The following is a 22,786-nucleotide window of genomic DNA, read 5'->3' as shown; positions in this document are numbered from 1 at the left end:
GGAGTTTATTATGTTGAGACTTTCAAGTGCTACTGCATACAAATTGCTCACTCAATATTGTTTGGACAAGTTTAGCAGTGATCTCAGCTGATATGGGCAAGCCTCTCTTCGTCTCTGTATGCCTGAGAAGAACTCACTTCCTCTTATCTTCAGGTCTCTCGTTTGAGGAAGAGAATAGTGATAGTCACCTGAGAGACTTGTCTGCAAGGCTGGACCACAGAGTGTGCTGCATGACGTGTTACCCAACACATAACAGCTGTTGTCACGAAAACTCCAAACTGAAAACCAATGTTTAGTTTACCTACAGAGCACAGGTATCCAAATATTACCAGTTACCATGTTCTTCTAGTTCTTCTTCAGCAGTGCTGCCATTTTCTGAGCCACAGGTCACCTTCAGGCATCATCAGGGATGCGGAGACATTATCCAATACTTTGGTGTGGTGTGCCTTTTTTTTTTTGTTGTTGTTATTTTGTTTGTTTTGTTTTGCTTGTTCATTTTTTGAGACAGGGTTTCTCTGTGTAATCTTGGTTGTGCTGGACTCGCTTTGGGTGTGTCCATTTTTAATGCCAGTGTCCATAAGCCCTGGCATCAGGACTCTCGAAGGTCTGTTTGCTATTGCTCTCCTGATTTTACTCGTCTGGATTTTACCCAGAGCATATGACTTGGCTTTTCCTGCTGGGTAATGATGTCACCTTTGAATATTCTAGGAAATATCAACACAGAGGACTAAATATGCTTGTGGGAATTTCGGCTCTGAGAACGTCTACCCCTTGTCCACCGCTAGCTGTGTAAGCGTTTGTCTGTTAACTAGGAAGAGTAATGGCAGCTTTCTTTCAGCGTTGATGGCAGAGGAAGAGGATGCACAGGAAAAAACCAACACAGAGTCAGATACACAGTAAACTCAACTCAGTAAATGCTTAGTGTTATTATCCTTCTGTTAGTATTGATAATTTATTCTTAGCCAAACTTCATATATTAATAATTCAGTTGAATTCTCTCCTCCTTCAATTAATCATGTCATCCTTGACTAAAGTCTTCAGGTTTATAATGGGAAAAACATACTTTCTCAAGCAACGTTTTTTATTTGCTGCTATCAGTGGCTAATCTTCTCTATTTCTTTTCTCCCCTCTTCCTGGATCATCCACTGGAATATAGCAAACCTATGTGATATTATGTTTCACCAGCCTTATAGGTAGCAGAAGAAAAATTTCTCTTGCTTCTGCCACTGGAAATCTGGCTATAGACACAGTGTATTCCTGCTGCTAGAACTTCCAGGGGACCAACTTCCTGAGTCTGAAGGACCCAGTGGACCTAGCCTTCCCAGAGAATACTCGTTGATGAAGCCATGTTTGCTCTCGTGACCAGGACTTTCTTGATGCCTGTGTGGCTATCTGGTGGCCCTTTCTCCTTGGTTAATCAGGCTGCCGGGATGTGCTGGAACATCCTGTCAGTTCTTCCCTGGCATTTGTCAGCTGAGAGGAAGCTGAGGAGAGAATGTTAGCCCCTGGCAAAAACAGAATCAAGCCCATCTCCCATCCCCCCCCCTCCCCCCACCCCCAGCAAATAGAGGCAGGGTTAGGACTGAGACTACAAGGCTGGGATTAAGATAGTTACCTGCCATCTCCCAGGCTCGATTGCTCTATTAGTGTTTGTAAATATCTCCTTTGCTTCCAGGGTGTCCCCAGAGATACCAAACAGCATGAGTTCAGAGAGCTTAGTCAGGCAGGCCAGCGGAGTTCTCTCCCATTCCCTCCATTTTCCAGAGAAGGTAATGGGCTTTCCTAAGCAGTGGCGATGCAGGAACTGGACACACTTCCTGGCCTCTGTTCCTGCCATTCAGAGGGGTTTTGTCTAGACTGACCTCATTCCTACAAGAAGACAGTGATATTGTTTGCAGCCAGTAGGATCATCTGTGTTTCTAAAATCTCATCATTTGAGTCGGTTATTTTATTTAGCCACTATCTTTCTAAACTGTCTGTTGGAAAAGCAAAGAATTTACAGGAGTATGGGTCAATAGTCAAATTAGCTTCTCTCTGACACGCAGTTGCAGTTAAGAATAGAGATAATGATGGCAAATGAGGAAGAAAAAATCTCTGGACTTTATTTTCTTTGTCTAGAATGGGCAAGTCCCAGGAATCTTACTAGTTTACTATCACTGCATCAAGGATTATTACAACTCAGTGGCTTAGGCATCACAAAGGAAGTAGAGGCAGGAACTGGAGGCAGGAACTAGAGGCAGGAACCGGAGGCCTGCACTGAAGCAGAAGCCATGGGGGGACACTGATTATTGGCTTGCTCTTTATGACCTGTTCAGGACCACCTGGCCAGGTTGGCATCACTCACAGTGGGCCTGGCCCTCCCACAGCATGGTGGGCCCTCCCACATCGTTCACTAATCAAGAAAATGTCCCCATAGATTTTCCTACAAATAGCCTGATGGACCCGGTACTTCGATTAAGGGTCCCTCCTCCCAGATGATTCTAGCTTGTGTCACCTTGATAAAACTCTAGTCAGCCAACTTAAGGTCTCAAAAATTTGCAATGAAAATGCTGGTTGTACTACATTCCTTTCTAGAATTTGAGATCCTCCTTTCAGGCTAACATGGTTGATAGCAGAATTTAGCTTTTTGGTTGGAGGACTAAGGTCCTCAAGCCACTAGCAGTCACCCTGTCACATGGCAGCACCACCAGCAGGTCTTTGCAAAGCTTGCTTTGGCTAATTGCTCACTCCTTCTCTCTCCAGTTGTTGTTGTTTTTTTTGTTTTTTTGTTTTTTTTTCTTTTTCTTTTCTCCCTGAGACAGGGTTTCTCTGTGTAGCCCCTAGCTGTCCTGGAACTCTCTTTGTAGACCAGGCTGGCCCTGAACTCACAGTGATCTGCCTGCTTCTGTTAAGTGCTGAGATTAAAGGGGTACACGACCCGGCCTCTCTCCAGTTTTTAAGATTGGGTGTTGTCTCATCATAGAATAGAATTGTGGGAGTGACATTTTTGAGGTTTCACCAGAAAACCCAGATCATTAGGCAAAGAAGGGCTCACAGTTTTATTAAGAAGCAGTTCATAGGAACTGGGGGTGGCTGTCTCCTTGCATAGGGACGACTTTTTAAATTTTTCAAAGCCTAGGCCTGACAGTAGTTCTGCGCATGCGTTTGCTATCCAGGTTGCTTCAGGCAAGCCCCATGCTATTTTGTTTGTCTATTTTGGGTATTTGAGTTATTTGACATAGCATTATATTTTTGAAAAAGGAGAGGAAGCTATGTGACTCTAGGAAATGAAGTAAGGAGGATCTGGTTCAGAAAAGGTTGTGAGATGATGCAAACAGGTTTGCAAGGCTCCCCAGAACCTAATTAGAATATAAAAGAGGTGGGTGGGACTTGGCGGGCTCTGCTCCAACAGGCCAGGATTCCTGCAGGGAGCTGAGCATCTGTGGGCCTAAATTCCTCTTTTGGGACATGTTTTCTTTCCCACAGAGTTTCTGATTCATATAGGCATGGCTGGGGACCTTGTGAACTGACATTCTGACAAGTGATCAAAGCTCTCATCCATCAGGCAAACTAACACAAGAAAACCATTCGAAATTAGACATTAGCCTCACTCCTTATGGACCGAGGGACTAAGGGCCAACTTAAGAAAAGGTTTAACAGTTATGGCTCATTAAGCAATAACAGTATGGCTCATTAAGCAAGCAAGGTCCTGGGAAATATTTCAGTTTTAGCAGAAATAGTCTCAAACCGGGCGTGGTGGTGCACGCCTTTAATCCCAGCACTCGGGAGGCAGAGGCAGGTGGATCGCTGTGAGTTCGAGGCCAGCCTGGTCTACAAAGTGAGTCCAGGACAGCCAAGGCTACACATGGAAACCCTGGCTCAGAAAAAAAAAAAAAAAAAAAAAAAAAAAAAAAAAAAAAAAAAAAAAAAAGGTCTCAGGGAGCTGAGAGTGTAGGAAACTGAGTCAGAAATCCAGTCATACAGATTAGGTCATCACAGCAGGAAGGGACAGGATGCATGTAGCACATGGGTAGCCTTACACCACCATCCTGCCAGCTTCCTGTCCCTCGTGGACCCAGGGGAGTCAGGGCCTCTCAGGTTCTGGGTGGACTGCTGCCTGACTAACCTCAGGGGCTGAAGTTTGGTGTCTTATCTCAAATCAACGTGTACGCGTGTGAATAAGGAAACCAAGAAGAAGGAAGGCATTCCCGTCACTGTCGACTCTTCACTGGCCTGTCGCCTGAAGCCACCTGGATGTGTTTGGCCTCTCTCACCCTTCCCAAGAACACAGAGAGAGAAACTCTGCCACCTACTGGATGCCCCATCATCTGTAGAACGACTGTGGCTAAGAAGGGGTGTATTGTACATAAAGTCTCTTATTTTTCAACCTAAAGCAAATTAAATGCCTACTCTGTCTCAGTTTAAAATGCAAACTCAGTTGTAGCTTAGTGGCAGAATGCTTGCCTGGAATGTGAGAGGCCTGGCTTCAATCCTTAGTAGTGCATAAACAAACACAATGCAAACTATAATTTAAAAAAAAAAAATTAAAAACATCCCTTTGACACGAAAGTAGAAGTGAGGGTATGAGGGGAGGGAGGAGCCTGAGATGGGAGGGGTGAGGACACAGGGCAGGGTGAGCAAAGGTCAATGGTGAACATGTATGAAAATGCCATGATGAAATGCACCTTTTGTATGCTAACTGAAAAAATTCAATAAAGATGACAGAAAGCATCCTTTTTTAGTTGTCTATTTTTGTTTGTTTGTTTGTTTTGTTTTTGTTTTTGTTTTTGTTTTTTTTCGAGACAGGGTTTTCTCTGTGGAGCCTTGGCTGTCCTGAACTCACTTTGTAGACCAGGTTGGCTTCGAACTCAGAGCGATCTGCCTGCCTCTGTCTCCTGAGTCCTTGGATTAAAGGCGTTCACCAACACGCCCAGCTAGTTGTCTGGATTTCTAATTCTGAGACACATTTTCCTCCTTAACCAAGGAAGATTGCTAGTAACTTACAGATGTGGAAACTCTCATTGTAGGCAGCTTGGATTTTAAAGTGACACTAACCAGTCTGAAAATTCAGGAGAACTTTAAGTGATGCAATACTTCAAGTTAGAAGAACACTTGACTTATCAAGTGGTACCTCCTCACAAGACTGCATAGTATATAGTATATGGGTTGTCAATCATGCCTGAAAGTCTGAAAAAAAAAGGGGGGGGGAGGGAGGACCAGTTTTATGTTTCCTGAGAATAACTGCTGAAACACATTTTGGTGAATTAATTCATATATTTTTTTTGCGTCTATCTTTTTGTAATATACAACCTTGGTTAGGTTTAATGATTGAAGAAAACCTTAAACTATTTCATTGATGGTCTCAATGAAAACAACTCATACCAAGGTAATTTTTTTCTTTATAGGCTTCTAGGGTAACTGGGGTGCCTACGAAGCACAGAAAAGACAGATCTAGGGCCTGGCCCTCTGTGAGTACTTAGCATTTAGAAAGCAGTGACAGATATGTGCGTGAGTGGCTCATCCTAGTAGGAATGACAGCAAGCCTGCTTGAGGGCAGGTGATTAAGTAGGTCACCAGACACTGCATTTGAAGTCATTTTCCTAGGGATGGTGATGGACATTTAAGGGAATGAGAATAAGGCAAAAGAGAAGGGAGACAAGAAAGGCATGGAGAATGAGGGGACCAACTTGTCTAGACACAAAGGAGCTGTAACTGGTATGTTTCTGAGGTATAGTTTGGGGGCAGGGGGGACAAATAGTAGGGCAGACCGAGAAGAAGTGGAAAACGGGGATCTGGCCAGGCATATTGGAGTCAACCAGTTAGAAATGAACAGTGTTGTTGTTGTTTTTTTTTTGTTGTTGTTAAGTTTCTTTTTCTTTGCTTAGTGGGTGTGGCTTGAATGGGTGTGTGCCCCCATGTGTGTGTCTGTGCTGAAGAGACCAGAGGTCAGTGTGGTTATGTTATGTCTTTAATCACACTTTGTCGTATTTTTAGAGGCAGGGTGTCTTTTCTGAGCCTGGGATGTGTTCATTTTATCCTGGCTGGCTAGAGAGTCCCAAGGACCCTGTTCTTTCCACCTCAGCTGTGCTGAGATTAGAGGTGTGAGCCGCGGTGCTCCGCTGTGTACACGGGCTCTCGAGATGAAACTTGTGTTTCTATGATGTCATGTTTACCAATGGAACCATCTCCCCTACCCTTCTTGAAGGTCTCTGTGTAGAAATACGATGTAGCTGTAATGAACCTGGAAGAATGCTTAGCACACACAGGCAATGACACGATTTCTAGGTCCACCTACTCACAGCAGGCCTGTGATGAAAACACGGTTTTTGATGGTTAGTCTTAACTGTCAGCATGATACAATGTAAAACCCAGGAAAAGAGTCTCAGTGAAGATTGTCTACCTTGGGTTGACCTGTGGACAATCTGTGGGGAATTGTCTTAATTAAGCAAATTGACATGTGACGACCCAGCCCAGTATGGGTGGTGCCATTCCCTAGGCAGGAGATCCTAAACTGTGTAAGAACGGAGAAATGGAGTTGAGAGCAGGCACATAAGCAAACGAGCATGCATACATTAGTTTTCTCTGTTCATGACAGTGGATGTGATCTGGCTATTTGAAGTTCTTGCCTTCTCCACAGTGGTAGACTCTAACTTGGAACTGTGAAGTGAAATAAACTGCTTTCTGCCTGTTTTTTTGTTTGTTTGTTTTTTTTTTGTTTGTTTGTTTGTTTTGATTTGTCAGAGTATTTTATTTATTAGGATGTTTGGAACTCATGATAAGTGACTGTCACAGGAGGTTAATGTGGTGATGATATGTTGGGTTAACTGGAAAACTGGTGCTGGGAAGTCTAGTTAGGAGTTACGGTGGTTGTTGACCTGCCTACATGTGGAACCAATTAAAACCCAAGCAGCTGGGCCGGGCGTGGTGGCGCACGCCTTTAATCCCAGCACTCGGGAAGCAGAGGCAGGCGGATCGCTGTGAGTTCGAGGGCAGCCTGGTCTACAAAATGAGTCTAGGATGGCCAAGGCTACACAGAGAAACCCTGTCTCGAAAAACCAAAAAAAAAAAAAAAAAAAGAAAAAACCAAAAAAACAAAAACAAAACAACAACAACAAAAAAACCCAAGCAGCTGGGCACACGTGAGGGAGATTTTCATTTTCGTTTTTCTTTTTTCAGACAAGGTTTCTCTGTATAGCCTTGGTTGTCCTGGAATTTACTGACCTCAAACTCACAAAGATCCGCCTGCCTCTGCCTCCCAAGTGCTGGGATTACAGGCGTGTGCCACCACTGCCTAGCTGAGGGGGGGATTTTCTTTATTGGATGATTTGAGGTGGAAAGACCCACGCTAAATCTGAGCCACACCTCCTGGTGTCAGCCCACATAAAGGCCATGGGAGAAGGAAGCTTTTGCTTTTTTGCTTGCTTGTTCTCTTCTCACTGGCAAGTTCCTCTATCCCACTGCTGAGGTATTTTTCTGCCAGTATTAGAACCTACTTCTTCGGGATTCAAACATAGACCAAAGACCAGCAGCTCTCTAGGAATTCCTTGGGATTTCAGAACCAGACTGGGACTGCTGAGCCATCCAGTCTCACAAAGACAGACATTCTCACTAAGACACACAGTCCCGTGGACTGAACAACTATCTGACTCTTGGCCTTTTGGTCAGGAGACAGATGCTGTTGGATTACTTGGACCACAGCCTGAAAGCCATTCCATGGAAATCTCACTTTCTCTCCCTTTCCTTCCCCCTTCTCCCAAACACACGCATCCTATCAGTTCTGTTCTTTTAGAGAACTCTGACAAATTCAGGAGATGACTCTAGTGATCTGGAGCATCCTACAAGCTATCCTGTCTCCCAATCACTTGACTTCACCCATCCCCATAGACCTATGTCAAACTCAGGCCCTATAATTTTAGTCTCCTTCATTGTATACCCCTTCATGTCTTTCCATTGTGTAGCTTAGAAGATCTTTGGAAAGAGAAAAATCTGATCTTGCTTCTTTGAGCCCTAAACTCATCCTCTTGGGTTACAAAGTCCTTTATGACCTGGCTCTTTTTCCTTTTTCAACCCCACGTCTAGACACCCATATCCTAGATACCCTGGCTGCATGTTGGAATCATGTGACGCCCAAGTCCCACCTCTAATGTTAGGATCTTGGGGACATGAGCAGGCACAGGAGATTTTTGTAAACCCCATCAGCAACAATAACACCACCCTCTCTATCTGATTCTCACGAATGGCCGGGGTTGAGGTCTGCTTCTCCACAGGTAAGACAGGGCAGACCATATAGACACTCTGGAAAGGCCTGCTTCCCACTGGGCCTTTCTTCTAGGCGCTACTGCCCCGCATCTCATTTCACCTGGCTGACTCTTGTGTGGTCTTTTGAATTTTGCCCATCACTGTCTCTTTAAGTGCCTAAAAAGATTCTCATAGTGAGCTCTCAGTAAATCTTTGTTGAATTGCCTAAATTTGAGTTAGATGACTGAATAACGGTGATCTTGCACGCAAAGGATGCTTACATTTAGATCCCCATGATGCCAGTGCCTAACAATGCCAAGAGGACTTTGGAGCTGCATTCAAATGAAGAATCTAGATCTGAGGTTGTTAAGTGGGTCCAAAGTTAGTCGCCAGGGTCCTGACAAGAGGGAGGCAACAGCACGGGAATGAGAAAGGGGAGGGGCGAAGTGGAGGTCAGAGAGACAAGGCTGTGCTGCTGACTTTGGAACTGTAAAAGCCAGCGCCCAGTTTCGAGTCACCAAGGAGGCAAGGTGACTGCCAACAGCCTTGGCTTCAGACAAGTGGCATCTTTCTTCTTCTGACCTACATAGTGTAAGAGGATACGTCTGCAACAAGTGTTAACTGGCTCAAATGACTAAGTTTGTGCTAATTTGTCATAGCAGCAGCAGCAGAAAACTTACATAGATGGCAATCTACTTCTTCCCCCCCCCCCCAAAGAACATGCTAAGTGACTTTACATATGCTGATGTTACTTTCTGTACCTCAGTCTTCCAGTGTGTGATGTGGCTCATATGAGGTTTCAGTGACTAAATGAATTAACACTGCCTGTTATGAAGCAAGAACCCAACATACTATTCTCATGATCCCATCACAGCCTTCTAGTTACACCACTGTATTTGCTGAACCAGATTAAGACGTGGATATAGAAGGGCGGTGGTGGCGCACGCCTTTAATCCCAGCACTCAGGAGGCAGAGGCAGGCAGATTGCTGTGAGTTCAAGGCCAGCCTGGTCTACAAAGTTAGTCCAGGACAGTCAAGCCACACAGAGAGACCCTGTCTCAAAAAAAAAAAAAAAAAAAAGACGTAGATATAATTCCTAATGCCTGATTTTAATATTTCCTTCTCACCTGTGGCCTTGATCTCAGAGAAAAGGGATCCACAAGCCTGCTCTAAGATCTCAGCAACCGTTCCTTCTAGCCACTATTTTGTCCTTGGCCCCACCCCATGGGAGGGGCTGCTTCCTGCACGTCTCTTTGACTGCCAGCTCTTCTGGGTCTGGTACTGCAGAAGTGACTCCACCTCCAGGAAGTCACGGGTCCTTTTGCTGCCTTGGGGAGGATGACTGGAATGTGAGTGCACGCTCTGAAGCTGCTTGACTCAGAGAATGGTTACTGCATACCTGGAAGGGATGGGGAGTGCACGGCGGAGGCGGGGCGGGGTGGGGTGGGGGGTGGGGGTGGGGTAGAAGGGGCTTCTCTTGATGACTGTGCAGCCACGGCAGTCTACCCAACCTCCCCAAACTTGCTGTGAATAGACCCTCCTCACTGTCTACTTTACAAGACTGTCCTGGAGGTGACTGGAAAGGTGGTCCTCAGGCATTTAGTCCTGTGCCCCATCCACAGGCTGGACTCGATGTGCCTCCAGCATCAGTTTGAGCAGCAATGATGATGAGTAAGTGTGACCTGTGACAGTGACTTTCCAGTGTTTGGTGTGAAGAGAGCCTCCTGATATATCCTCTGTGATGCTCATAAATGCCTCAAGGAGCATTCGTCCATGTGCATGCCATAGAGAGGGATACTTAGCACGCTGGAAATCAAAACTGGAATATTTAAAATATTTCTAAATTCTTGCAAAGACAGCAACAAATCCATTATATGTTAACATGTCTTAAAATGCGGTTCATTGCCGGGCGGTGGTGGCGCTCGCCTTTATTCCCAGCACTTGGGAGGCAGAGGCAGGCGGATTGCTGTGAGTTCGAGGCCAGCCTGGTCTACAAAGTGAGTCTAGGACAGCCAAGGCTACACAGAGAAACCCTGTCTCGAAAAACAAACAAAACAAAACAAAACAAAAGTAGTTCATTTTTTCCAGTATGAATAATTAGAGTAACTTGCCTTGTTTTATTTGCAAATCTCCTTAATGTCTGGCTTAAGAGAAGACAACTGGGTGTTATATTTGCATCTCTGTGTGTTCTCATACAACCTCACAGGCTAGGGAGGCTCTAGAGAATTCTGCCATGCACTTGTGAGAGAATAGGAGTAAAAGGCAAACATTATCTTGGCATATTTTGTTCACAAATGACCTGGAGAAGGGAGCCTTCATGTGTGTGTGTGTGTGTGTGTGTGTGTGTGTGTGTGTGTGTGTGTGTGTTGCCCAGGGCACTTTTTAAAGAACCACTGACTTATAAGCTTCAATCTGGATGCAGATATCCTAAATCAAATTGCTAGATAATTCTGTATCTGTGGGAGTGTGCAGTATCAGGGGTTCTCAGTCTCTGCCAACAGGATGTGAGATGCTCTGTTGGTTTATTAAGTGTTAGCAGATGTCTTTTTAGAGCTAGAAAGGCTTGCATTCTACCCGTCCTCTGACCTCCTCAGAAGAATTAAGAGACAAGTTGATACAGCCACATAACTGAATGTTACAATTAATACTATAAAGGACGGTATTAGTACTAGAACACTGTAGTGAAGGTAATATATTCTCACATAACTGAGCACTGTAGTTAAAAAATAAACTAATCAATTCCCAAAAGTTCAGGAGCCTAGGAGACTAAGACCAGCCCATCTCACAGAGCAACAACAATGACAATGGCGTCCATGCCGATGCCAATGCCAACGATGATAAAAAAAAAAAAATATGTGAACCTGAAAATATCTTGAAGGTAATGGTGAGAAAAAAAGTGACAAAGGTTCAAGTCCACTACTCTGCTCACATAAAGTTTGGAAGTATCTACAACAAAATTATATATCACTGAAAGGCCTGCTCCTCGATTGCAAACCTATGACTGTGACCAGAATGGGAAACATCACCCTCAGGGCAATGGTGACCTTTGGCCTTACCTTTATTCTGAAGGATGAGGACATATAATGAACCAGGGAGATAGTTTAGAAGATTTACTCATATCTGCAATGTTTTATTTGTTCTTGAAAAATGTAAATTTAAAAGTTGTCTCCTTGAGCCTCTATTTTCCAATGGAAAAGAATATGCCAGAAAACAGAACATGATGGTAACTCAAAACTCCCTGAAAAAAGACTCCTAGTTCCTTTGTTCTTGGTGGCTATGAACAGGTTCAGTTATAGTCAGCTGGATTCAAAAATACTCATTTTTAAGGAGTTATTTGGCACTTACCACGAACATCCCATGAAACGGATGAACACCTTGCTAAAGGCTGATACAAGGCGTGCCTGCTGGCCCCAAGGAACATTTTAAATGAGATAATAGAAATAACACCCAAAATCCAGTGTTGGAGGGCATCACATGCCATAATAAAATGGCTCCCTGAGCTGGGCTGTTGCCCGGGGTGGGTGTGGGTGGGGCAGGGTGGGCTAGGGATGGGGAGGGGCAGTGCAGAATGTTTGAAAGGACAGGTGGGACGAGGAAAGGAAGGGCTGCAGTTGTCCTCTGTCACATCTCCCTTTGTTAGTGCCCTGTTGATGAGTCCCTCTTAGCTAACTATTATAGGTGGGGAAGAGAAAGAGAGGAAACAGGAGACAGGGATCGCATCATGGCGGCAGGGCGGGAAGGGTAGCTTGAGTGGATGTGGGGGTGGGCAGCTGGCTGGTACAGTCATTTGTATTTAAGAGATGTATGCAATTTACGTATCTGTGAATCAGAGACTCCCCAGAACATAAATTTCCCATGCTCTCCAGCAATTCATCAGTCCTAAACTTCATCTCTTAGTTATTTATGAGTTTGTAGATCTTGAATAAGTGCCAAGCAAGCTTTAAAAAAAAAGCTTGGCTTTTCATTTAATACGTTTATTTTAGAATATTTACCCCCCTCCCCCCCTAGTGACTGAGTTAAAAATGAAGCCTCACAATCAAAGGTGAAGAGTGCTGATGGTTTGTGGCAAACAGGCAGTTGCTTTGTGGTAAACCAACTAACTCAGTTCTTCATCATGAGACAATTAAACAAAGCGAGTGGTGTTTCTTCCTTGGATGTGTGAACGTGAGCGTAGATGGAGCAGATGGCAGTTTGACACATCAACTTTGTGAGGCAGTTCAGTCAAGTTAGACTCTCCGAGAAGTGCTAAAAATACTGAGCTTGACTTACATACTCCTGCTTATGCTCTGACTGGAAGATTAACTCTGGAGCTGCGCTCACCAGCACACAGAGTATCTGAAAGAACAAGTGGATTTCTTTAGCATTTTTGCAGAACGGCTATTCCAGTTATACTCCTTAGAAGTTGCATAAAGACTTCTTCATGCCGCAGCCATGGTAGCAGAGTGAAAAGATTTTGATTTAGCCAGGCGTGGTGTCATGTGTGCATAATCCCAGTACTTGGGAGGGTGTCTGTGTGTGTGTGTGTGTGTGTGTGTGTGTGTGTGTGTGTGTGTGTGTGTGTGTGTGTGTTGGAGGGTGAGTTTAAGGCTGGTTTGGGCTCTGTGGAGTATCTTAAATTTTTCTTTTCCTTTTCAGCTTTAAGAATACATTATATAATGTTTCAAACCTAACACTGACTGGATGATTCTAGATGTCACAGAAGAGTATAATTTCAGAGCAAGAAATGCTAATTAAAATTAACCAGAAAAAGTCTAGTGGAAGATTATTCAAAAGCTTCCTACTAGATGATCTTCGAGAAGAAAATATCCAAAAGAGAAGAAAGCATGATTAGTGATTTTATCCAAATGAGGAGTTAAACAAACAAAAACAGATGAGAACTCGTAGGGAAAATTGTTGTAGCAAATCTATTGAACCTCCAAATAATTTTCAAAAATAAACATGTTCTGTTCTGTTAGTAATGCTTTATTTCCTTTAGTGTTTTCTTTCCTCTCCCTCCTCCCCAGTTGCATATTTCTACTTGCAGTCACACACACACACACACACACACACACACACACACACACACACACACGCACACTTAAGAGGTTCTTTTCAAAGTCGGTAATGGGAAAGAAAGGACAAGCCCAGGCCAGCTCATGGAAGAAAGACTTGGCTTTTTGGGTTTCAACAGGGAAGGTGGATAATTTCCCCATGTGATGTGCCTCTGGAGGGGGCTGCCCACAGTAGCTCTTCTGCCTGAGGAAGCCAGTGGGACTGGGCTCTTTCCTACTTCTCTGTAGCTTGTTTGGTTGTGGGTGTGGGTGTGCTGTGCCCCAGACAAGAAGTGGAAGCTGGGCAGAAGCCTTTGGGTACATCATTAGGCTATTTACTTAACATCACTCTGATTTTTTTTTTTAAAGGCTATTTATTTAACATTGCTCTGATTAAAAAAAACAAAACAAAACAAAACACTCTTAGTCATTAACTTTATTTTTAGAATTGCTTTAGCCAAAAATCTCAGAGGGTCTGGTAAGTTGCACTTTCATTTTTATCTGATTCCCGGAATTTTTTTTTTTTTTTTTTTTTTTTTTTTTCAAGCTTTCTTCCAGATTTCTTAATTTGAACCATTGTAAACAATGTATTATTCCACCTCCAAATATTCGGGTAATTTCTGTGGTTTCTGTATCTACTGATTTCTAGGTTTTTTTTTTTTTTTTTTGGTTTTTTTTTTTTTTGGGTTTTCGAGACAGGGTTTCTCTGTGTAGCCTTGGCCATCCTGGACTCACTTTGTAGACCAGGCTGGCCTCGAACTCACAGCGATCCGCCTGCCTCTGCCTCCCGAGTGCTGGGATTAAAGGCATGTGCCACCACGCCTGGCTTGATTTCTAGTTTTATACCACTGTGGTCTGATAAGATAGATGGAACAATTTTGATTCTTTTGTGTTTGTTAATACTTGGTTTGTGACATATAATGTGGTCTGTTTTAGAGAATCTTGTATAGGCTGCTGAGAGAGTATATATTCCATAGCTATTAGATGAATGAACTGTACACACACACTCACACACGCACACACACATGCACACACATGCCTGCACACACACACACACACACACACACACACACACAATGTTTTCAGATGTATCTGTTAAGAACAGTTGGTCTATGAGTTTTATTTTGGATGGCCTATCTAAGGTAAGAGTGGCATGTTAAAGACATCTATTATTTTAGCAGGACCTGTTAGGCTTTTATTGTCCATTGGTGTTTGTTTTATTATTAAATTGGGTGTTCCAATATTTGATGCACCTAAATTTACAGTTGTTTAGACTTTTAGATGGGTTGATCCCTTTACTAGTACATTGTAGCTGGACTTTTTACTACTTTGTGGGTTCTTTTTTTCTTCTACCCTTCTTCAACCCTTTTCTCCCCATCTTTCAACCCCTTACCACTAGATAGGAGAGGAGAGGGAAGAGACTCCTGAGTAAAGTCAGGGGCTGGAAAGGGGGCGGAGCTATCATTAGACGACTTCCTGCTGAGTAGGGATGTAGAATTCCTTGGGGCGAGTTTGATAATCACCATCAGGATTTCTAATTTCTTCTTGTTGTTTCTTCTTTGCGCATGGCTATTTAACAAATCATAACCAACAACAACCAACCAGCAACCCCCCCTACACACTTCTTAGGGCCCTAAGATTTACACACCCTCTGAAAAGTCCCCAGGATTCCAAATGTCACACAACTGCAGAAAATATCTGCAGCTGGCAAAATCACACCTCTACTACAGTACTAGGCAAATCATACCTGCTATGAACTGTAGACTCAATTTTCTTAACCAGAATATTTTATTAACAACTTAGTGACCGAGCCTATGTCAATTATAACCCAATTAACCAAAACAGTAGGAAATGAAGATTAATGGACACAATAACAAAACCTTAAGGATACCAGTTCCGAGGAACGATTCTCTGGGTGTGAGCTGCAGGATTTCTTCCACTGGAATCAGGGGTAACCAGACCCCAGAGCCTCAGCAGGAGCCAGAGCTCTGAAGCCTTCCCTGGAGCTGTTTTCTCTAGGAGCGTCTTGAAGGGCAGCGATGAACAACCAAATCTATCCCAAGTCTCCAATCCACGCCACCGCCAGTTCTGGGCTCGTTTATATAGCTCCTCCCAGAGTCTGTTCATGGGATCTTTTTCATCTGCTAGCAATAAAGCTCCTGCAGGAGGTGGTTGCTCTTCTAGTGAATTAATCTCACCTGTTCTCTCACGAGACCATTCCGATCCGTTCCGATCCCACACTTGGGATCCTAAAGAACAGGTTTCTCTCCTTCAATGAACCAGCCCTGTATCTCTACACCTGGGATTAAAAACAAAAACATATACTTATAATATTGCTGTTTTTTTAAAAGAAACCAAAATTCCAAAATTGTCACTAGTGCATGTTTATTATATCTTTTGACTTATTTTGGCTTGAGACCTGCATTATCAGATATCAAAATACCCATGTGAGGTTATTTTCAATTTCCATTCACTTGCTAGATTTTTTTCAATCCTTTGTCTCTCAGTCTGTGTATGTGTTTACTAACAAGTTGGGATTCTAAGAGACAACAGATAGTTATAGTTTTTGAGTGCAGTTAGCTTTTTTGGTAAGTTGAGGCTATTTGCATTTAAAATTGTTGTTGAAAGTTGCTTACTGATTCCTGTAAATTTCCCCGTAGGTGCACTTTATACTTTTTCTCTCCTATAGATTTGATGATTTGGTATGTTGGTCATGATGATCCTTTCAAGCTCTCATGAAGCGTATCCTTTCCTGTGCTGTGATGGTTAAGGCAGCCTTATTTCGCCTCCGTAGAGCATTTCGGCATCATCTGCAGCACCGACGAGAGGTCTGATGTTCTTTTCATGAGTTTGCCCTTGTCAGTTGTGAGCATTTTTTTCTCTTATGAGTTTTATTTTATTTATTTATTTATTTATTTATTTATTTTTTGCTTTGTGTTTTTGACATCTTTTACTTAAAAAAAAATTCCGTGTATGTCTCTGTTGGTTTTGTCTGTGACTGCAGGTGCGCTTGAAGTCCAGAGATACTGGATGCCCTTGAGTTGGACTTACATTTAGTTGTGTGCTACTGGGAATGAACTTAGGTCCTCTTCAAGTGCAGAAAGTGCTCTTCATGGCTGAACAATCCCTCTAGCCTTATTTTTGAAACCCTGACTGGATTATCAGAGGTTTGTCACCAACTATACCAGCTTGCGATTCTTGCATTTGGATGTCTATTGCTTTCATGATTTGGAACATTTCTGCTATAATTTCAGGAAGCAGCATCTCTGTCTTTGGCTTCTATTTTCAGCATTTTCCTCCACCCTGGGGATTCTTAGGTAGGTCGCTTGATGGTATCCAAGAGTTCTTGGGTACTGTAGTCATGTTGTGTATGGTTTCTTTTTTTCTTTTCTTTTCCTCCTCCTCCTCCCCCTCTTCCCCTTCTCCCTCCTCCTCTTCCTCCTCCTTCTTCTTCTTTTAAGGTGATTTGAGACAGGGTTTCTCTGTGTAACAGTCCTGGCTGTCCTGTACTCGCTTTTGTAGACCAGGCTGGCCTCAAACTCACAGTGATCCGCCTGTCTCTGCCTCCTGAGTTCTGGGATTAAAGGCGTGCACCACCACACCTGGCTGTGTATTGTTTCTTTTTTCTTTCTTTTTTTTTTTTTTTTTAAACTTGCGAGCTTTTATTTCAGAGACCAAAAGAATGTAGTTGATGGAATTTATGACTAACAGCAGGCATGCACCTCCACCTGAAACTGCTGTTAGTTTTTGACTGGCCTAAGTCGTTAGCATTTCAGTACATCTGTGAATGTTTTGTATCCTGATATACAAAGTAAGTTAGCTTCTTTCTTCCTGTGGCTGTCTGGGAGTGGGACTAAAGCTCGTGATCTAGATTCCTGTATAAGGAAAGCCCTCTGGATTCTCAGGCTGCCTGCTCTACCTTAAACCATATTTTCTACTTGATATTGTTTCTTTATTGACATTTGAATGTAGTATTTCCTAGGCCTTGTCTGCAAGCTCTGATTTTCTTTCTTCTGCCTGGTTAAGTCCACTGGTCACTTGTCGGGTTTTTCACTTTAAAAAAGACACTGAGGTTTTTCATTGCCAATAGTTCTATTTTTGTTTCTTAAAAGAATCCCATTTTCTTACTGAACTTGTTTCCCACATTCGTCACCTTTTCATTCGTATCGCTGATTTTCTCACTCATTTTGCCGATTCCTGCAACCCACAATGTTGATGACCTCTGTCTCCAGGTCTCGTGTTGAATTCATATTGATTGTATCCTCCTTGAGGTCATTGATCGTTTTTACTAACAAACCTTAGAAAATTTCACGTAGCATTTTGCCTACGTCAGTATCACTGAACTTGGCCACCCTGAAGAGTTTTGATATTCCAGCGGAGCCATGCCATCTTCTTTTTTGTATTCCTGGTGCTTCTGTAACACAATCTGTGCAATTGTTAGTTTGATTATCACTTCTGGTCTCATTTGAGGATTTGTTGTTGATCAGCCTACTCTTGTGGGCTCAATCCAAAGCTCCACACAGTGAGGATAAAACAATTCATGTAATTGTAAACACACCAAACCCTGCCAGATATAGAAACACACTCCAACATGATTAAAGCACCAACAAATACAAGTCATAAAATAGGTACACTAAGACAGAGTGTGCCATGAAGTTACAATTTTTTCAGAGTAAATATGGAAACATTTACACAGATGAGATAAAGGAAGGGAACATGGGAAGGGGAAAACAGAAGACCAGAGAGGGCCAGGGAGAGCTACCAAGGACCAGTGATATTCAGTAAATGGAAAAAAAGGTTTGGAGAATATTGTGGATGGGAATAAGACAAAGAATTTGGTGGTGAGGGTGGGAAAGATTTCCTAATAATAAGAAGGTTTGAAAGCAGAATTAGATAAATGTAAGAAAGGGAATAAAAATTACATATATGTTTTTAAAGAATCAAGCAGGTAAACAGACAGAAAATCCTACTGAGATGGAGGGAAAAACCACTTAAACAGATTAGAAAGAAATGGCAAAGCTCAGATAGAAGGAAGGAAGGAAAAAAGGGAAAAAAGAAGGAAGGAAAAGGGGAAAAAGGAAGGAAGAAAGAATAGGAAAGAAGAAAGAAAAAGATACCTAAAAAAAAAGAAAGAAAGAAAAAGATAACTTAATAATGAAAAATAAACTAAGGGAAACAATAAAAATAGTGACACAATTCTAAAAGCACCATAAAGTAAAAGTACTGATAAAAATATAATAGAAAAAAATCAGAGACTGCCAGTTAAATGCACATGGGAGCAGGGCCAGCGAACTCCTGGGCTCTTGTCTTTTCCATGGCTCACACTGGTATCGATCCTGTGTTTGGTGAGTGAATGTCTGAAATCTATTGTAGCTGTCTTCACTTTAGCAGCGCCCCTCCCATCCTGGGCACCAGGGGCCTCTGCTGGCCACACTGGGCACTGGTAATGTCCTCTTAGCCTAGCACTCTCCAGCTCCTACGCATTGTGTTAGGAATGTGGGAAGTGACCACAGCCAGGAGAACTGTACAGACAGGGGGCCCAGCTCTTTCCTTAGACTTCATGGCCCTGAACTGGGCATGATGGTACACGCCTTTAATCCCAGCACTCAGGAGTCAAGAGACAAGGGGATCTCTGTGAGTTTGAGGCCAGCCTGGTCTACAAAGAGAGTCCAAAACAGCCAAGGCTACACAGAGAAACTCTGTCTCGAAAAACAAAAACCAAAACCAAAAAAAAAAAAAAAAAAAAAAAAAAAAGGCATTCCTGGCCTTGCCGAAGGACACCCAGCTACAGTGCTATGTAGGCTGCTGGCTTCAGCATTCTTGGATGTCACAGCAGTGAGTAGCAGGCAGGGGGCTCCTGAGGTCGGTCCACCTGCAGGGCTCAGGCTCAGGGCAGCGAATTCAAGTGATGAGGTCTACTACCTGTTCCCTTCTTTGCCTGGGCATAACTACGCTTCCATTCTCCACAAATGCCTCCCAGGGCCTTCCTTCGCCCAGGGCCTTCCCTCTGGCCAACTTCAGGCTTTTGACTGAGGTTGTTCCCATCACATTGGTTCCCAGGGTAGCTTGGTTTTAAACAACTTCTCAAAGTGGGCGGGTTGGCACACGCTTTTAATCCCAGCACTCTGGGAGGCAGAAGCAGGTGGATCACTGTTAAGCTCAAGGCCAGCCTGGTCTACAAAGTGAGTCTAGGACAGCCAAGGCTACACAGAGAAACCCTGTCTCGAAAGACCAAAACCAAACCAAACCAAAACAACAACAAAAACAATACATTCTCTCTCAATTTGGTTCCTGGTCACTGTCCTCTGAATCACAGAGTGACAGAATGGCTTTCTCTCCACTGTTGACTGCTTATCCAGAGGAACCAGTATCCTACCAAAATCCACAGTCAAGTGTGAGATTTGTGAGGGTAATGGGCTTGTCCTAAGTATCTTCCCTGACTTGCCTTTCAGGAGTAGTTCCTGCTTCCCCTCTGTGCTGGTGTGTGTGTGTGTGTGTCAACTAGTGTCATCTGAGAAGAGGGCACCTCAGTTGAGAAAATGCCTCCATCCCACTGTTATTGTAGGCAAGTCTGTGGGGCATTTTCTTGACGCATGACTGATGTGGGAAGGCCCAGGCACTGAGTGGTTATCACCCACGGGCAGGTGGTCCTGAGTGATAGAAGCAGGCTGAGCAAGCCACGAGCAGCAAGCCAGTAGGCAGAGTTCCTTCATGACCTTTGCTTCGGTGCCTGCCTCCAGGTTCCTGCTCTGACTTCCCTCAGTGATGGACTATAAAGTGTAAGCTGAAATAAACCCTTTCCTCCTCCGACTCACTTTTGCTTGTGTTTATATGGCAGCAGGAGGGAAACTGAGTCACCCTCCCTTCCCCAGGCTGTTTGTTACATGGTGGAAGCTGCTTGCCTCTTTTTCCCCCATCCATCCTTTTCTCTGTACCCCCTGTGTATCCTTTACTTTTTTTGTGATTTTCTTAAGCTCGTCTCTTTGGAACTTTTTATTTTATGTTTTTAAAAATTCAACTCTTCTGTTCACAGCACGCACAGAGGCAGCTTCCAGTTTTACCCTGAAGCCCAGTTGCATAAGCTTCCTGCGTTCTGTTTTCTACCGATTTTAAACTCTACCACAGCCATGGCTGTCCAGCATAGGCACTGCCTGCCTGAGAGAAATCCGCAGGACTGGGGGATGGGATGTACATAAGTCCGAGATCATAATCCCCACTTCAGCTTCCTGGTCTGTCATTCCCCAATTGTGTAGCCAAGGGTACATGCTCCATCTCTCTGCCTGACTAGTACGGTGGGTGACAGTGATAAATACAGGGACTGATGGGAAGATTAGCTGGGTGGACGTTGGAAAGTAAGTAGAGAGATTTTAGCACATAAGAAACACTAGACACTGTACTGTGACATAAGATGTTACCTATTGTGACCCAATGCTTTCCAGTTGCTCCCAGTTGAGACGTACAGGCTAACTTTCTTTTTTTAAAATTTTATTTATTATGTATACAGTATGCATTCGATCACATTATAGATGGTTGTGAGCCACCATGTGGTTGCTGGGAATTGAACTCAGGACCTCTGTAAGAGCAGTCAGTGCTCTTAACCACTGAGCCATCTCTCCAGCCCCCCAGGCCAGCTTTCTATACGCACACTCTCATTTTCACCTTTTCTTCTCTCTCTGCCACCCTTCTTTAAAAATGTCTTTTGCCTATGTCTGTTTTGACATCTTTCTCTGGTCCAGAGAAGAACCCCCAGGGAACCATGGAGGCAGCCAAGATGCCTTTGGTAGCTGGGAGAAAGCCCTATAGTTGAATACAGAAAACCTCTGGGAAGAGTTTCTTTGCTGGGTACCAGTCAGAGTAAAGCAACAGGCCACCAGGGGTGATGTTAATTTCAGCTGTCACCATGTCTCCCTAGGACTCTCCTCGGGACTCTTGACTCTGCCCTGCTGTGATTTGAAATGGATTTTATTAGGCTTTCATTATGTGTGCCCTCCTCCAATCTAAACTATGTGAGAGCCAGTACCACATGCTTGCCTGATGCTCTGCTCAGGCCCCTCTCAAACGCCCAGCTCCCCATCTTTTCTGCACTAAACCCAAAGTGAGGTCCAGGGTTCAGAGGCCCAACTCAGCTTGCTAATTAACATGGTGATGGCGCTATCTTTGTGTTCATTTCTTAAATGTTTTCCTAAAGCAAAATTATAAATAGGCTGTTTTCTGACCCTAGGGTCAAAAAGTGAATAATCAGGCAAATGATTTTGATTCTAACATCTATTATGAACGCAACACATTAATAATGAATGTCAAGAATTTTGTTCAGAGACATTAAAGGCAAAGGCACCTTGTCTCTCGCTCTCTCTTTTTCATTCATTAACTTTTTCTATGCTTTTTTTCTTTTTTTAAAATCTGGAGTGGCAATAGGACTTTTCAAAGTAAGAAAAGTCTTCCAGGCTATGATGGCCCAGTGAGTAAAGATATTAGTGGCTGCCAAGAATCCACATGGTGCAGGGGGAAAAAAAAAACAACTCCTGCAAGCGATCTTAGACCTTAACATGTGCTGTGGCACATGTATACACACAGACACACAGACACACACACACACATACACGTAAAAAAAATTGAAAAAAAAAAAAAAAAAAAAAAACCCCTGCAAACAGAGAGGAAGTAGTCACAGCCATAACAAGCTGAAAAGTGCCTGTAAGAGCCGGCCTTTGACTGTTGACTGGGGGGGCTTGAGCAGGCGAGTGTCAGCTTTTGAGACTCAATTATGTTCCTGCATCGCTTCTACTTTAACAAGGCTGGGAAGATGCGTGTCCACATCTCTCTCAAGAGTGTTTTCTTTCTGAATTCCTGGGGCGTGGTGTCTTGTCAGCATGCCTGGTGCTACGGATGTGGTTTTTATTTTATCCCAGCAAACTGTTTAGCTCACTCCGTCCTCTTCCTGGGGACAGAGAAATGTAAATAGTGACAAAACCCAGCTCCTCTTCCCTGATGGGTCTCTACCTTCAGTGGGGTTCAAAGGACAAGATTTTAAGAGGAGACCTCACTGGATAGCAATCGCTGTTGTGACGAGGACATTAACATTTTTGTGAAATGCCAAATTGCCGTATGGTTCAAACTTACCACTTCCCCCTGCTGTGGGTTGGCATACAAAGGATCAACTGCTGAATGTGTGTGAGCTGCAAGAGACAGAGAAGGCTCCATTGTGAGAGTGGTTTGAAAGCCTAAGAGAGACGGTAGAGAGAGAGACATGGCATGTTCCCTTGAAAGCCAGGCTGGCTTCTTGTGATGGAAGCCGATGGGCTCAATAAAAAGAAACAAAATGAAAGAGCTAGTGCCAAGGGGAGCTTTGGGGGGCGTGGGACCACTGCTCCAGCTCCTGAGATCCATCTACTGCCTTAGCCGACTTGAGACATGCAAATTTTCCTCCATCCACCACAGCAGGCCGATCAGGTTAGGAGCATGTGCAGATTCCCAGGCTCCCATCGCTTTTAGCAATGGAAATGCCCAAAGTTCACGTCCCCACGGATGGGTCTTCCTAACAC

This window comes from Acomys russatus, chromosome 12 (assembly GCF_903995435.1).
Source record: "Acomys russatus chromosome 12, mAcoRus1.1, whole genome shotgun sequence".
NCBI classification, from domain to species: domain Eukaryota; kingdom Metazoa; phylum Chordata; class Mammalia; order Rodentia; family Muridae; genus Acomys; species Acomys russatus.
This window is presented reverse-complemented; position numbering follows the sequence as displayed.